This window comes from Xenopus laevis, chromosome 1S (assembly GCF_017654675.1).
Source record: "Xenopus laevis strain J_2021 chromosome 1S, Xenopus_laevis_v10.1, whole genome shotgun sequence".
Lineage (NCBI taxonomy): Eukaryota > Metazoa > Chordata > Amphibia > Anura > Pipidae > Xenopus > Xenopus laevis.
Window position 1 is genome coordinate 119,023,230 of NC_054372.1, and position 12,656 is coordinate 119,035,885.

General features: G+C 38.3%; 1 pseudogene; it reads left to right on the plus strand.

The window, feature by feature from the left end:
• Window positions 1-5,428, plus strand: part of LOC108704844 — a 30,149-nt pseudogene extending 24,721 nt beyond the window's left edge.
• Window positions 5,429-12,656: the final 7,228 nt, after the last annotated feature.

Below are 12,656 nucleotides of genomic sequence, written 5' to 3' on the forward strand. Positions count from 1 at the left end.
GATGGAATAGTGCCTTATATGAAAAGGAATTATATAATAGGATGTAGTGCTCTACACTATGGGCCCCATTTACTAACAATCAAATAGCAATTTCTCTCCCAAATCTCGAAAACTTTGTGGTTTCCCTATATTTCTTGTGTATTTTTGGCAAAAATTAGTGATCTGTAGAATAAAATTTTGATTTAAATTTTCTACCATCCATCCACCTTTCATATTAGTTTTCAGGAGCATGCCCCTCACCAAAAGCCTGTAATATTTATGCATCTTTACATTTTTTATGCAAATGACGCGATAAAAAGCTACGTTTTAATTATCCCTATCCACAATTAAAATCTTACATTTTATTACACAATTCTGAACTGGTCTGCTTTTTAAAGGACTGGAGCTTGGACCTCATTTATCATTCCTTTTGAGTTTAGTTATCAGATATTGAAATGCTCTGGACCTGGGGTTTTCCAGGTTAAGGGATCTTTCCATCATTTGGATTTCCATACCTTAAAGGAACAGTAACATCAAAAAATGAAAATGTTTTTAGATTAATAAAAAAGTAATGCAGTGTTGTCCTGCACTGGTAAAACTGGTGTGTTTGCTTCAGAAACACAACTGTTGTTTATATAAATAAGATGCTGTGCAGCAATGGGGGCAGCCATTCAAAGGAGAAAAGGCTCAGGTTACACAGCAGATAGCAGATAAGCTCTGTAGAATATAATGGTGTTTCTGTTATCCGCTATTTAACCTGTGCCATATAGCTTTTTTTCAATTTTCTCCATTGCTACACAGAAGCTTGTTTATATGAACTATAGTAGTGTTTCTATCAGTTTTCCCAGTGCAGGGCAACACTACATGATATTTTCATTACTTTAAAACACTTTCATTTTTTGGTGTTACTGTTCCTTTAAGTCTACTAAAAATCATTTAAACATTCATTTATTAACAGTAGGATTGGTTTGCCTCTATTAAGGACTAATTATATCTTCATATCATCAAGTACAAGGTACTGTTTTATTATTAAAGAGAAAAGGGATGTTAAACATTAGAATCGATTACAATGTAGTCGATGGGAGGTGGCCTTCTATAATTTGGTGATATCTGGATAATGGGTTTTTGGATACGGGATCCCATACCTGCACTATATATTTCTGATCTGCAGAAATTGGCGATCAGATAATTACTTGTCATACTGAACTTGAAAAAATACCCTGTTTGTGTTTTATTTTTTGTGTTACTCCTATTTAAACATTACTAAAAATACAGCATTCCATCACTCTTTAGTATACACTTGGGGGCACATTTACTTTACTAAATCCTTCAATCGGTCGCTTAAAATCGTTCAAATCGAAGGATTTTATCGTTCGAATCGAAGGATTTGTGCTAAATCCTTCCAATTCGATATTCGAATTCTAAGGATTTAAATTTGAGGGTCGAATTTGAGGGTTTATTAACCCTCGATATTCGACCCTTGATAAATGTGCCCCTTAGTCACAATGGTATATGTGATTAACACATCTCTTGTTTTTGGATTACATTTATAGTGTTCTGGCTGGAATTTTACTGACCTTGTCCAATAAAACTAATGATTCATGCCAATTTTATCAATACGAGAGACTTTATAGGAAGGACTGTATTTTTATCCAGGGAAATTGGCAACCCTAGACAAAAGATAAATGTTATTGTGATACAGGCCAATTAAAAGGAATTGGGTGATTTTTCCCACCAAACGGTTGTTGAATTTAAGGTGTGTATTTTCAGTAAACAAAGTGTTGAGTGGTAGAGATTAGAACGTGCAAATGTTTTTAATTGGCCTACTTCTAACTTCTGAAGTTCTCTCACATTGCGTGCAGGGTTATTTGAAGTATATTTGTATAGAAAACAAAATAAAAATGAAACAAACAGATCCTCAAAGGGAAACAAAGCCATTGCATCTTCTTGAGAAAATGATTATTGTTTATTCAGCAGGGAACTGTTAGGAGGGAGAATTGCATTTCTCGCTTTGGAAACAGGCTCATGAGTAAGAAGGCAGTGTTTAGGTCAACACTGTGCAGATTAAAGAACACTAATGCAACATATGAAGTGAAAAGGAGAGCTGTTAATTACTTATAAAAGGAAGCATAAAAGGCAAACACTGCTGGCAAGTGACTATAAACATCAACAAAGCAATAAACTGCTCTGTATGTCCAAAGTGTGACCACTTTCATGGACCTTTAGCAGCTACTCAACAACAACAGCTCTACTTCCTGGTTACGTATTGTCTCTCACACACACGGCAAGAAAGAGAAACATCTGCTGCTTGATGGGGGCATTGAGCAGAACTTGTTGGATGTAGCTTGTAGCCTCTATAAGGTACATGAACAGAGAAACATAGCTTTAAATAATTTGAAAGTACATAATTATAGACTCTCTATTATATTCATAATAAGCCAACAGTTGAGTGGCCATGTGGAAATGGCAGTACAGGTATGGAATCCATTATCTGGAAACCTGTTATCCAGAAAGTTCAGATTATGTACAGGCTGTCCCCCATAGGCTCAATTTTATCCAAATAATCCAATTTTTTAAAAATCATTTCCTTTTTCTCTGTAATAATAGAAAAGTACATTGTACTTGATCCCAACTAGGAAAAGCCTTCACAAATGTGCTTCTGTGTCCTGTGATGACTTGGTAACTTACCTGCAGGAAGCACAGCACAATAATCACAGACTGCTGGAAATTGTGGGATTCTGGTAGTTCTGTGCTGGTCATGTACCATAAGGATATAAAGATCGGTGAGGTAGGAGTTCAGCTTAAAGAATGCCTCTATGATGTTGCATTGCAATTTGCACTCCATCGACAACAGGTAAATTTTTCTGCTGATGTTCCAGTAGGTGCAGGGATAGCAACTTAGTAAAATATCCAGCATTTCTAGAAATATTTGTTTCCAACCATGAATGTGCCACAGAGTATATAACTCTTCCCCACACTAAAATTTGCTTATCAGTGTACCCTAGAACCAAACCTCCTTGATAACGACAACTTGATTCTTGCAATAGTAGGTACTTAGAAATAAAATTGTACGTTAATGTACCATTTCATAATTAGACGCCATTACTGATCTATCACTGCAGATATATCCCTCTGTAATCAACTTCTTTGCACTACAGTTCTTTTTTTTTTAATCTCTCTTGATCTCTTTCAGAGCATTGTGACAGTGATGTTTGAAGTGCCTGGCAGTATAACTGAAGACAACCTGAATTTGTATGTACAGGTTAAAAAACGTAAATGCTGGGGGAAAATATTTGTATATTTTATAGTTAAATTGAATGGTTTTCCCCTGTTTTTTGGGAGAAGAATGTATTGAACATGAATGGGAATCCCATGGAGGTTATCAGACTGAAGGTAAATAATGCTTGTGTGTGCATAGACATGTATGGGGTTATGTAACAAAAGGTGCAATATTTATTTCTGGCCTAGGCATCTACAGAAATTAGTCAGCATTTGCTGTTCACTTGCTTAAAAGCAAATCTTATATTTAAATTATTTAGGGATTGAAAAGGCATTTTAGTCAAAGCCTACAAAAAGTTTAAGGGACAGCTACAACTACCTGATCAAATTGGCAACTGGTTGTTATGCGTTCTTGCTTGGGTAGTTAAGTGCTTAAAGGGGAAGGAAACCTAGTTGGCGCAAACCCCCCCCTCCCGTGTGTTGCCCACCCTCCCTCCTCCCCCCTGGCAAATGCCCCTAACTTGTTACTTACCCTTCTGCGCAGGTCCAGTCCAGGGAGTTCACAGACAACATCTTCATCCACGCGATCTTCTTCCTGCTTTGAACGGCGTTTTGGCGCATTCGCAGTAGGAGCAATTCGCCGGTACGGATCTACTGCGCATGCGTCAACTAGGTTTCCTTCCCCTTTAAAGGGCACCTATGACCGAACCAGAGGTGCAGGCTAATAGAGCCCACATCCTGATTGGGGGGGGCAATTGTTTTTCCAAAATCCCCCCTGAGCACTAGTGGCCCTGTTGTGGCACTAATAATAGTGCTTTCACTTTTTTGTGTTTTTGATGGGAAAGTACTAATGTTTCCCCCAACCAGAGTGTGGCTGTATTCGCTTGCACCTCGGTGAGGGAAGGGTGTCCTATAAGTTATTTTTTATTAGCTTTAAACATTATTATGTTGGGGATGTTATTTGAATAATATCTGTTAGGTCAACACATACAGTAACTTACTTTTAAGCGGCTCTTATCCTTTCTACATATGAAATTCCACATTTAAATCCATAAACACTGAAACTGAACAAACAATTTTATCAGTTGATCAGCTTTTTGCCCTTTGGTACAATGCTTCTTCAATACGAATATAATCCTTCACCCATTTCTTAAAATATAACCTGTTTTTACAGGGATTGGTATCAGTTAAGGACAAGCAACAGCAGGGGATTATGCAAGTTGTCCATGAACTGTATGATTTGGAAGAGACCCAAATGAGCTGGCAGGACAGCAGTGACAGAGTGAACCGCATGGTTTATATAGGTAAATGACAGTGCTGTAACAAAATAAACTTGCAATTGTAGAACTTGTTAATTGTAAGCCCAAGCAATATGGGCGGAAAACATTTTGCCTAGTTATAAATGTCCTTTGAAATTAAATCACATCACAGTGAAATTGCTATAGGTAAATAGTGCTGCAAATAGAAGCAAAAGTACACCTTTTTTCCTTACCCATAAGATAACCTAGCACATTTAGACGTTGTCTATACAGCTTTAAAGAAGAACTCAACTCCCAATTAAGGAAAGCCCCTACCTACTAAGTAGGATAGTCCCCCCCCCCGCATACTTTAATAGGTCTGAAAATGTCCCTAAAATATTTCCTAACAGTGCAGAGTAAGTGCAGTGGATCTTGTGGGCGCCATCTTCTGGATCACTAGTCTTCATCTGTAATAGAGCGCCGTACTGGCGCATGCAGTTGGAGCAGTCTTCCGTTTCATACCGACTGTGCGTGGGTAAAAAGTGCCTGGAAATTGCTGAAGAGGACCCGAAAAAATTTGAACATCCTGAAGATGGTGCCCACAAGCTCTGCTGATATTGCAAGCAGAGCATTGGGCCAAATAGTATTGCTTTTGAATCCTGGCTTTGTTTATAGGGCTTCTGCCCTTCATTGGTAAACAAGCCATAGTACCTAGGTAGGAGTATTTGCAAAAGACAGATAATTGCCGCTATCAGTAGAGAATGATACAGTTGACTAATTGAAAATGATTGCTCATGTTGTAACCTTCAAGGGAACATGATTATTTTATCCTTACGTGTTCTCCCTAATGCTTTTGGTTTTATTAGTAATTGTACATGCTAATGTGATCTGTGACGACAACTGAAAACAACCATTTACCTTTGCTTACTGCAAGTAGACATCTGGATAAGAAGATTCTCAAGCAGATGTTTCTGTCAGCTCTGAATACTTGATATTACTGTACATGTGAGTCCTGCTCTAGGCGAGATCAGAGTGTGTGGCCAGAGTGGGATTTGTACATATGCAAAGGGATAGATATCTTGATGAAGCAAACTATCATTTGAACAGAATGATTTTGAAATAGGAAACTGCTATAGATGGTGTCTGAAAAAAAAGAACAGTTGAACATGTGAGTTTCTAAAGCATCACCATCATATCACTAGTAGTTTAGCTGAAAAATTCACAAAACGGTGAAAAATCCACCAAATGCATTGAAGTCAATGGGCAACCAATTGTTTTTGATGTGCAACAATTTTGCTCATCACTAATGACTAGCAGAACAAATGAGGAGATTAATAATTTGTGCCGAACTTGAGTTGCATCAGTAACAAACCAGCAAACGTTTGCTACTGGTCTAATCATTTATAGCAACTGATGAGCAGGTTACATTTGCTAGTTACCTGTTTAAAAGCAAACATCTTATTGGTTGCTATGAATTACTGCACTTGGGCAAAGTGCCTTTATTACATATGAGGGATGTCATAGGGTATATACAAAACAAGCTAATAGCAGGAAAGAAGAGACAGTGGGGTCATTTATAAAGAACTAAGTGAGCGAACAAAATCAGATACGTGTAGACCTGCAGTTTCAACACACACTATCCATCATGTGATAAGCATTCAATTTAAAGATATAAGAAACAGACTAGGAACAGGCAGTACTTTAGTCTGCAAACACCCTTTATTGGTGTTTGCAGACTAAAGTACTGCCTGTTCCTGGTCTGTTTCTTATATCTTTAAATTGGTCATTTATAAACTTCGTGCAGGGCAGATTGGTTCGCAAAGTGAATATATTTGCCCTGCCCATGGTTATATTTATAACGCTGAATAAGAGGGTGCAAACAGAATTGCAAATTTTTTTTTCACAATGCGAATGTCTATATGAGCTTTTTAAATATGTCACAATTTGCAAACTGCAAATATTTATGCGCCCGCTCTGCGACTCAATTACGCCACAACTTTGGTGGCGGATAAAATATTCGCAAAACAGTTTTGCAAACTGCAAATTTAAGTTACTGTCAACGCTATTTTCGTACACAACAATCTCGCACATTGGGTGCACTCGCGCAAACTCCCATCTCATTTGCGCGCTATTTGCAAAAATTAATTCACACTGCAAATTCACAAAAAACGTAAAGACAGGCAGAGCAGTGCAATATATTAGCGTTCAAGGAAAAAACATGCACAATACAAACATTTGCAAAATATGCGCTGCACAAACTTTATAAATGACCCCCAGTAATTGCATGCAGAGCACACTTAACATCTGCCCACGCGGGTAGATTCTGGGAGATGAGTCGACAGGCCGGCTAAAATGTAAATCGCCTGGGGGCAGACACAAAGAGCGATCCGTTTTCCGAAGTCGTCTGAAGTTTCCTCGTGAGGCAATTATGGGCGACTTCGGAAAACAAAGCGTTCCATGTGCCTGCCCCCAGTTGATGTACATATTAGCCAGCAGAAGGCAGATTGGGGAGATTAGTCCCTGCGAAGAAGAGGAGATTTGTCACCTGGCGACTAATCTCCCTGAATATGCCCCTGTGGCCAGACCCTAACATAGAACACTGAAATAGGATGGTTATCTCTTGGGGATATGTCCCTGTTGCCAGTATAAATAAGCAATATGCAATTGGTTTAAAAAATAATTGCTGGTGAAATTAATTAATCCAGTGGTCAGATACATTGAATCCCACTAAAGTATGGGTCACTAAGCAAGGAGAGTTTAATTGGCTCCTAATACAATTTGCATTGGCTCTGGTGCCAAAATTGCCCCCAAGCAAGTGCACTGATCTCCAAAATCAACTTAAAAGGGTGGTTCACCTTTAAGGTAATTTTTAGTCTGTTATAGATTGTTATAGTTCTAAGAAATTTTTCAATCAGTGTTAATTTTTTCTTTTTTTATAGTTTTTGAATTATTTGCCTCCTTCTTTCTAGCTTTCAAATGGGGGTCACTGAACCAATCTAAAAACAAATGCTCTGTATATCGCTAGATATTTATTGTCATTGATACTTTTTATCAATCATCTTTCTACTCAGGCCCTCCAGTCTCTTGTTCAAATCAATGCACGGTTGCTAGGGTAAATTGGACCATAGCAAGAAGATTGCTGAAATAGCCCACTGGAGAGCTGCTAAATAACAAAAAAATTACCAATTACAAATAGTCTCAGAATATCACTCTCTACATCAGTGGTCCCCAACCAGTGGCTCGTGAGCAACATGTTGCTCTCCAACCCCTTGGATGTTGCTCCCAGTGGCCTTAAAGCAGGTGCTTTTTTTCGAATTCCAGGCTTGGTGACCTGGAGGAGAAGTTTTGGTTGCATAAATACCAGGTGTACTGCCAAACAGAGCCTCAATGTAGGTTGACAATCCACATAGGTGCTACCAAATGGCCAATCACAGCCCTTATTTGGCACCCCAAGAACATTTTTCATGCTAGTGTTGCTTCCCAACTCCTTTTACTTCTGAATGTTGCTCACGGGTTCAAAAGGTTGGGGATCCCTGCTCTACATCATACTAAAAGTTAATGTAAAGGTGAACAACCCCTTTAGTACTGCAAACAGCACCTTATTCACTGCGTCTAGACTGTGAAGTGGAATCCAAAGTTAAGTCAGACTGGAGGAAAGCTTGTTGCAATTCATTTCATCTTTATGGCAACAGCAGTTTTTGGAGACCACATGATTATGGTGGCTTGTCAGGATGTGTGAGGAAAAGCGAATGGCTTATTTGAAAGAAGTTAATTGGAGGGTCTTCCTCTGATTTTCCTTAGATTCACCTGTGTTCCTTCTGCTTCTCTTGTGATCCAGTATGTGATTAAACAATATGCAGATAAACGTTATGTTCTTTTTCCTATTGCATGCTAACAATACAGTATCTACATCTCTGGCACTAAAGTTACAGACATCACTAACCTGATCAATCACTGTTTTTAGCAGAAATTATATTTCTACATAACAAATGATTTACTAGTAGGTGTAGTAATAGAAAACCAACAGACCCAACAGTCATGACATGCTGCTGATTCTGTGTAATTGAATTAATTCAGGATTGTTCAAAATAATGTGTGGAGTTCAATAAGTGAGGTCATTCAGTCTGTGAAAAAACAGGTGTCCATTACGACCCTTATCTAAGGAAGGAAGGCAGCAAATGTTGTGCATACTGGTTATAATGTATTTCTCTCTGAAAATCTGAGTAAAATGGGTCATTCCAGATATTGTTCAGAAGATCTTTGGTTAAAATCCACATTAATTGGGTCTTGTTAGAAGCATGTGAAACATCAAAAATCCCTCTTCAGAAAAGAAGCCTTTTGGATATTTACACTAGACACTGTTACACCCAGGGGCCTTAAAGGAGAAGGAAACCCTTTCGGCGCAAAACCTCTCCCCCACATTTAAAAAATGTGGCTTCTTTATTCTTTTGGATATATATATATATATATATATATATATATATATATATATATATATACGATCATCATCCTCCAATGAAGAAGCCGCACTCACAGGTCTTGTCCAAATGTATAAACCGTTTATTTAAGAAACTAACGTTTCGGCTGCATCCCAGCCTTAGTCAAAGTTACAAATTGCAATAGAAATCGCCCTTAAATACCAGGAAGATGGGGCGAAATCCCTAGTTCCCTCCCACTCTGACGTGTTCCCCCTAATCAAGCTAATGTAATACATCCTAACTGAATCTAAGCAGCTGTCACTCGATATCCCCAACTGATACATTTACACAGCATATATTAGTTCTACACAGCATATATTAGTTCCACTCTAGACCCAGTGACTTTCAGTAATGTGTCAATTAATTGTGAAAATCAACATTAAGCCCTGCTGAGTAGTATATGTCAGAAGGGCCCAAAATGGAGAACCTGTGGACAGTGCATATGACGTCTGGTGAATATTTTACATTTTCCGAAACATTCTGTTTTCAGTAGTAACCTTACTAATTGTAAATGATTGACCAAATCTTGGATAACATGGCATAGTCCACTAAATGTTTAACTAAATGAACCCTGGGAATCACAATAAGATCTAATGCTATAATAATGAATGATTAATTAAATCTGTTTTAGCCACAGGAAACATAACTTGGCACAACCAGAGTTAGTAAGAATGAACTGCAGGAATTATGGACTCCCAACTGAAGACAAAAAACTGATTTACATTCTAGCCGGTGCGCAGGCAGTTCGGGGAGATTAGTCGCCCCGAAGAAGAGGAGATTAATCTCCCCGAATCTAAGCGTGTGTCTCTGCCCTTAACGTCCACAAGATATGTGGCCAAGTATCAAACCAAATCTGAAAGCTAATTTGCATATTCAAACACAAGATTAAAAAACTGCATTATCTGTGAGCAATTCTAGCATATTCAGTTGTCTTAACTTAATTAAAAGTAATTACTTTTATGGGGTTATTTATAAAGCTCTGAATTTTTCTAGTTGGACCGGGTTGCTAAAAAAATCGTAGCTTTCAGGTGCGAAATCCTAAAAAATTGTAGGATTCAGATTTTTTTACAATTATATTGTGACTTTTCTGGACAAAATAATTTTGAAAATTTAGTGATAAATAAGGGGGAAAAGTCTGTGCGGATTTGGTTGGAGTCGTTTTCAGATAATAGTGAGAAATTTTCGGATTTTGATAAATAATGCCCTAAGTATTCACCCAAACCAAATCGGAAACCCTACTAAATTGCTGAAATTGGCTTACAACCTGGATTCAGTGCAGCCTTATAGGGGCCTTGCTAATTTGATGCTGAGCCTTCTGAAGAAGCCAGAAGTGCAGACTAATTTGCCCAGGTAATGATCCCAACTTGATTTCAGAAGAATATGCCAGACCTTAAAGGGATGACTATAAAAAAATATGTTTTTCAAATGCATCAGTTGCTGCTCCAGCAGACTTCTGCACTGAAATTATTTTTTCAAAAGAGCAAACTGATTTTTTATATTTCATTTTGAAATCTGACATTGTCAGTTTTCCAGGTGCCCCCAGTCATGTAACTTGTGCTCTAATAAACTTCAGTCACTCTTTATTGTTATTGAGTGATATAACCCCCAGCAGCCCATCATCAGAACAATGGGAAGGTGACCAGATAACAGCTCCCTGGTAGATCTAAGAACAACACTCAATAGTAAAAATCCAGGTCCCACTGTGACTCCTTCAGTTACATTGAGTAGGAGAAACAATAACCTGCCAGAAAGCAGTTCCATTGTGCAGCAATGTCTGTTTCTGAAATCACATGACCAGGCAAAATGACTTGAGATTGCTGCCTACACATTAATATTACAACTAAAAAAATACACTTGTTGGGTTAGAAATTAACTTTTATATTGTAGAGTGAATTATTTGCAGTGTAAACAGTGTAATCTAAAAATAAAAACTACGCCATAAAAATCATGACAGAATCCATTTAAAAGTTTCAGTACTAGGTAAGGAGATTTGGTACTGGCCCCAAACTAATTATGTCCCTTGCCTATAACAACCATTTGTAAAGAGGTACTTCTTGTTCTCAACTTCAATTGAAGATGTACATTTTTTTAGTTATTTAGCTCTTGCTTAGCAGCTGTCCAGTTTGGGATTTCAGCAGCTGATTGCTAGGGTCTTATTTTCCCTAGCAACCATGTACTAGTTTGAATTAGAGACTGAAATATGAATTGGAGAGATGTAGAATAGTTAAAATAAGAAAAAGGTCAGTGACCACCATGTAAAAGCTGGAATGAGGCCGGAGAGCACGGCAAAGAAACTTAGAATAAACAATGAAGACTAGTTGCAAAGTTGTGAGGAATTGGAGGTGTGTGTGTGTACAGTATGTATATACAATATCACAGTAAAAGTTACCACAAAGGTGAACTTTTTGTTTTGCAGCTCTTGAGCTTAGCATGTCAGCTTGTCATGACAACATGGCAGCATCTGGTTGCTATGGGCTAACTTACCCTAGCAACCAGGCAGTGGGTTGCACGACTGACTGGAAAAGAGGGATGAGGGGCTATAAAGAAACATTGGATAGTGTTTTAAATTGAAAATTCAATAAAGGTATTGGACCTGTTATCCAGAATGCTCGGGACCTGGGGTTTCCGGGATAATGGATCTTTCTGTAATTTGGATCTTCATACCTTAAGTCTACTAGAAAATGATGTAAACATTAAATAAACCCAATAGGCTGGTTTTGTTTCAAAGAAGGATTAATTATATCTTAGTTGGGATCAAGTACAAGGTACTGTATAGAACATTGGGTTTACAAAAGCCTTACTCCAATATGATGGGTTTGTATGCTTTGGTGTTGGAAATTGGAGTACCAAATTGGGAGACAGTTAATCTCTCCTACTTGTTAAACAGGGATTGAAGGGGCAGTATACCCCCCCCCCTTGTTCAATGAAAAGGGCTTTAAGAAATATGCAACATTTGAAATGAAAGTCAAATTCTGCTTCCTGTTGTCACTGAGCACAATCAAAACAAATTGCAAATGGTTTCAGAACATCACTCTCTACATCATACTAAAAGCTAATTTAAAGGTGAACAACCCCAAGGTGAATGATGCCACATATGCCTTCTCTACCTGTGCAAGTGGAGGGATTGAAGCATATCCAGCATGTAAACCCTCACAGGCCCAATCCACACAGCATTCACAAATAAATTAATATGATTATATCACCATAGTAGCTGGAAACACTAAGGGCTCTTACACACGGACGTTTTTGCCTATGCTCCCCGTTCAGCCGCAGGGCAGCGCAGGAGTAGACACAGTCATTTATTGTGTAGGGGGCTGTACTCACACAGACGCATGTAAGCGGCAATCGCAGGTGGGACGCAGCATGTTGCATTTCCCCTGCGTTTGGTGCATACATGCATCTGTGTGAGTACAGCCCCCTTCAAAATAATTGACTGCGTCTACTCCTGCGGCTGAACGGAAGAAAGTGCAATGCAGGGGAGTGCAGGCAAAAACGGCCGTGTGTAAGAGCCCTAAATAAACTATAGGTGATGTAGTCATGTATTCAAATCAAATCATTGCTTTTGAGTTAAAAATATTCTATGGTGACCAGCAGCATCCATGTGAGATGAGAACACTCCTGCTCCAGCTAGAAAGAGCTGCCTACAGCAGAAATTACATACACTTCCATGAAACTAAACTTATGTACAGTCTTGTGCAAGCTGAACCTGCAGTTAAAGAAAAAAAGAAACAAATTCAGCTCT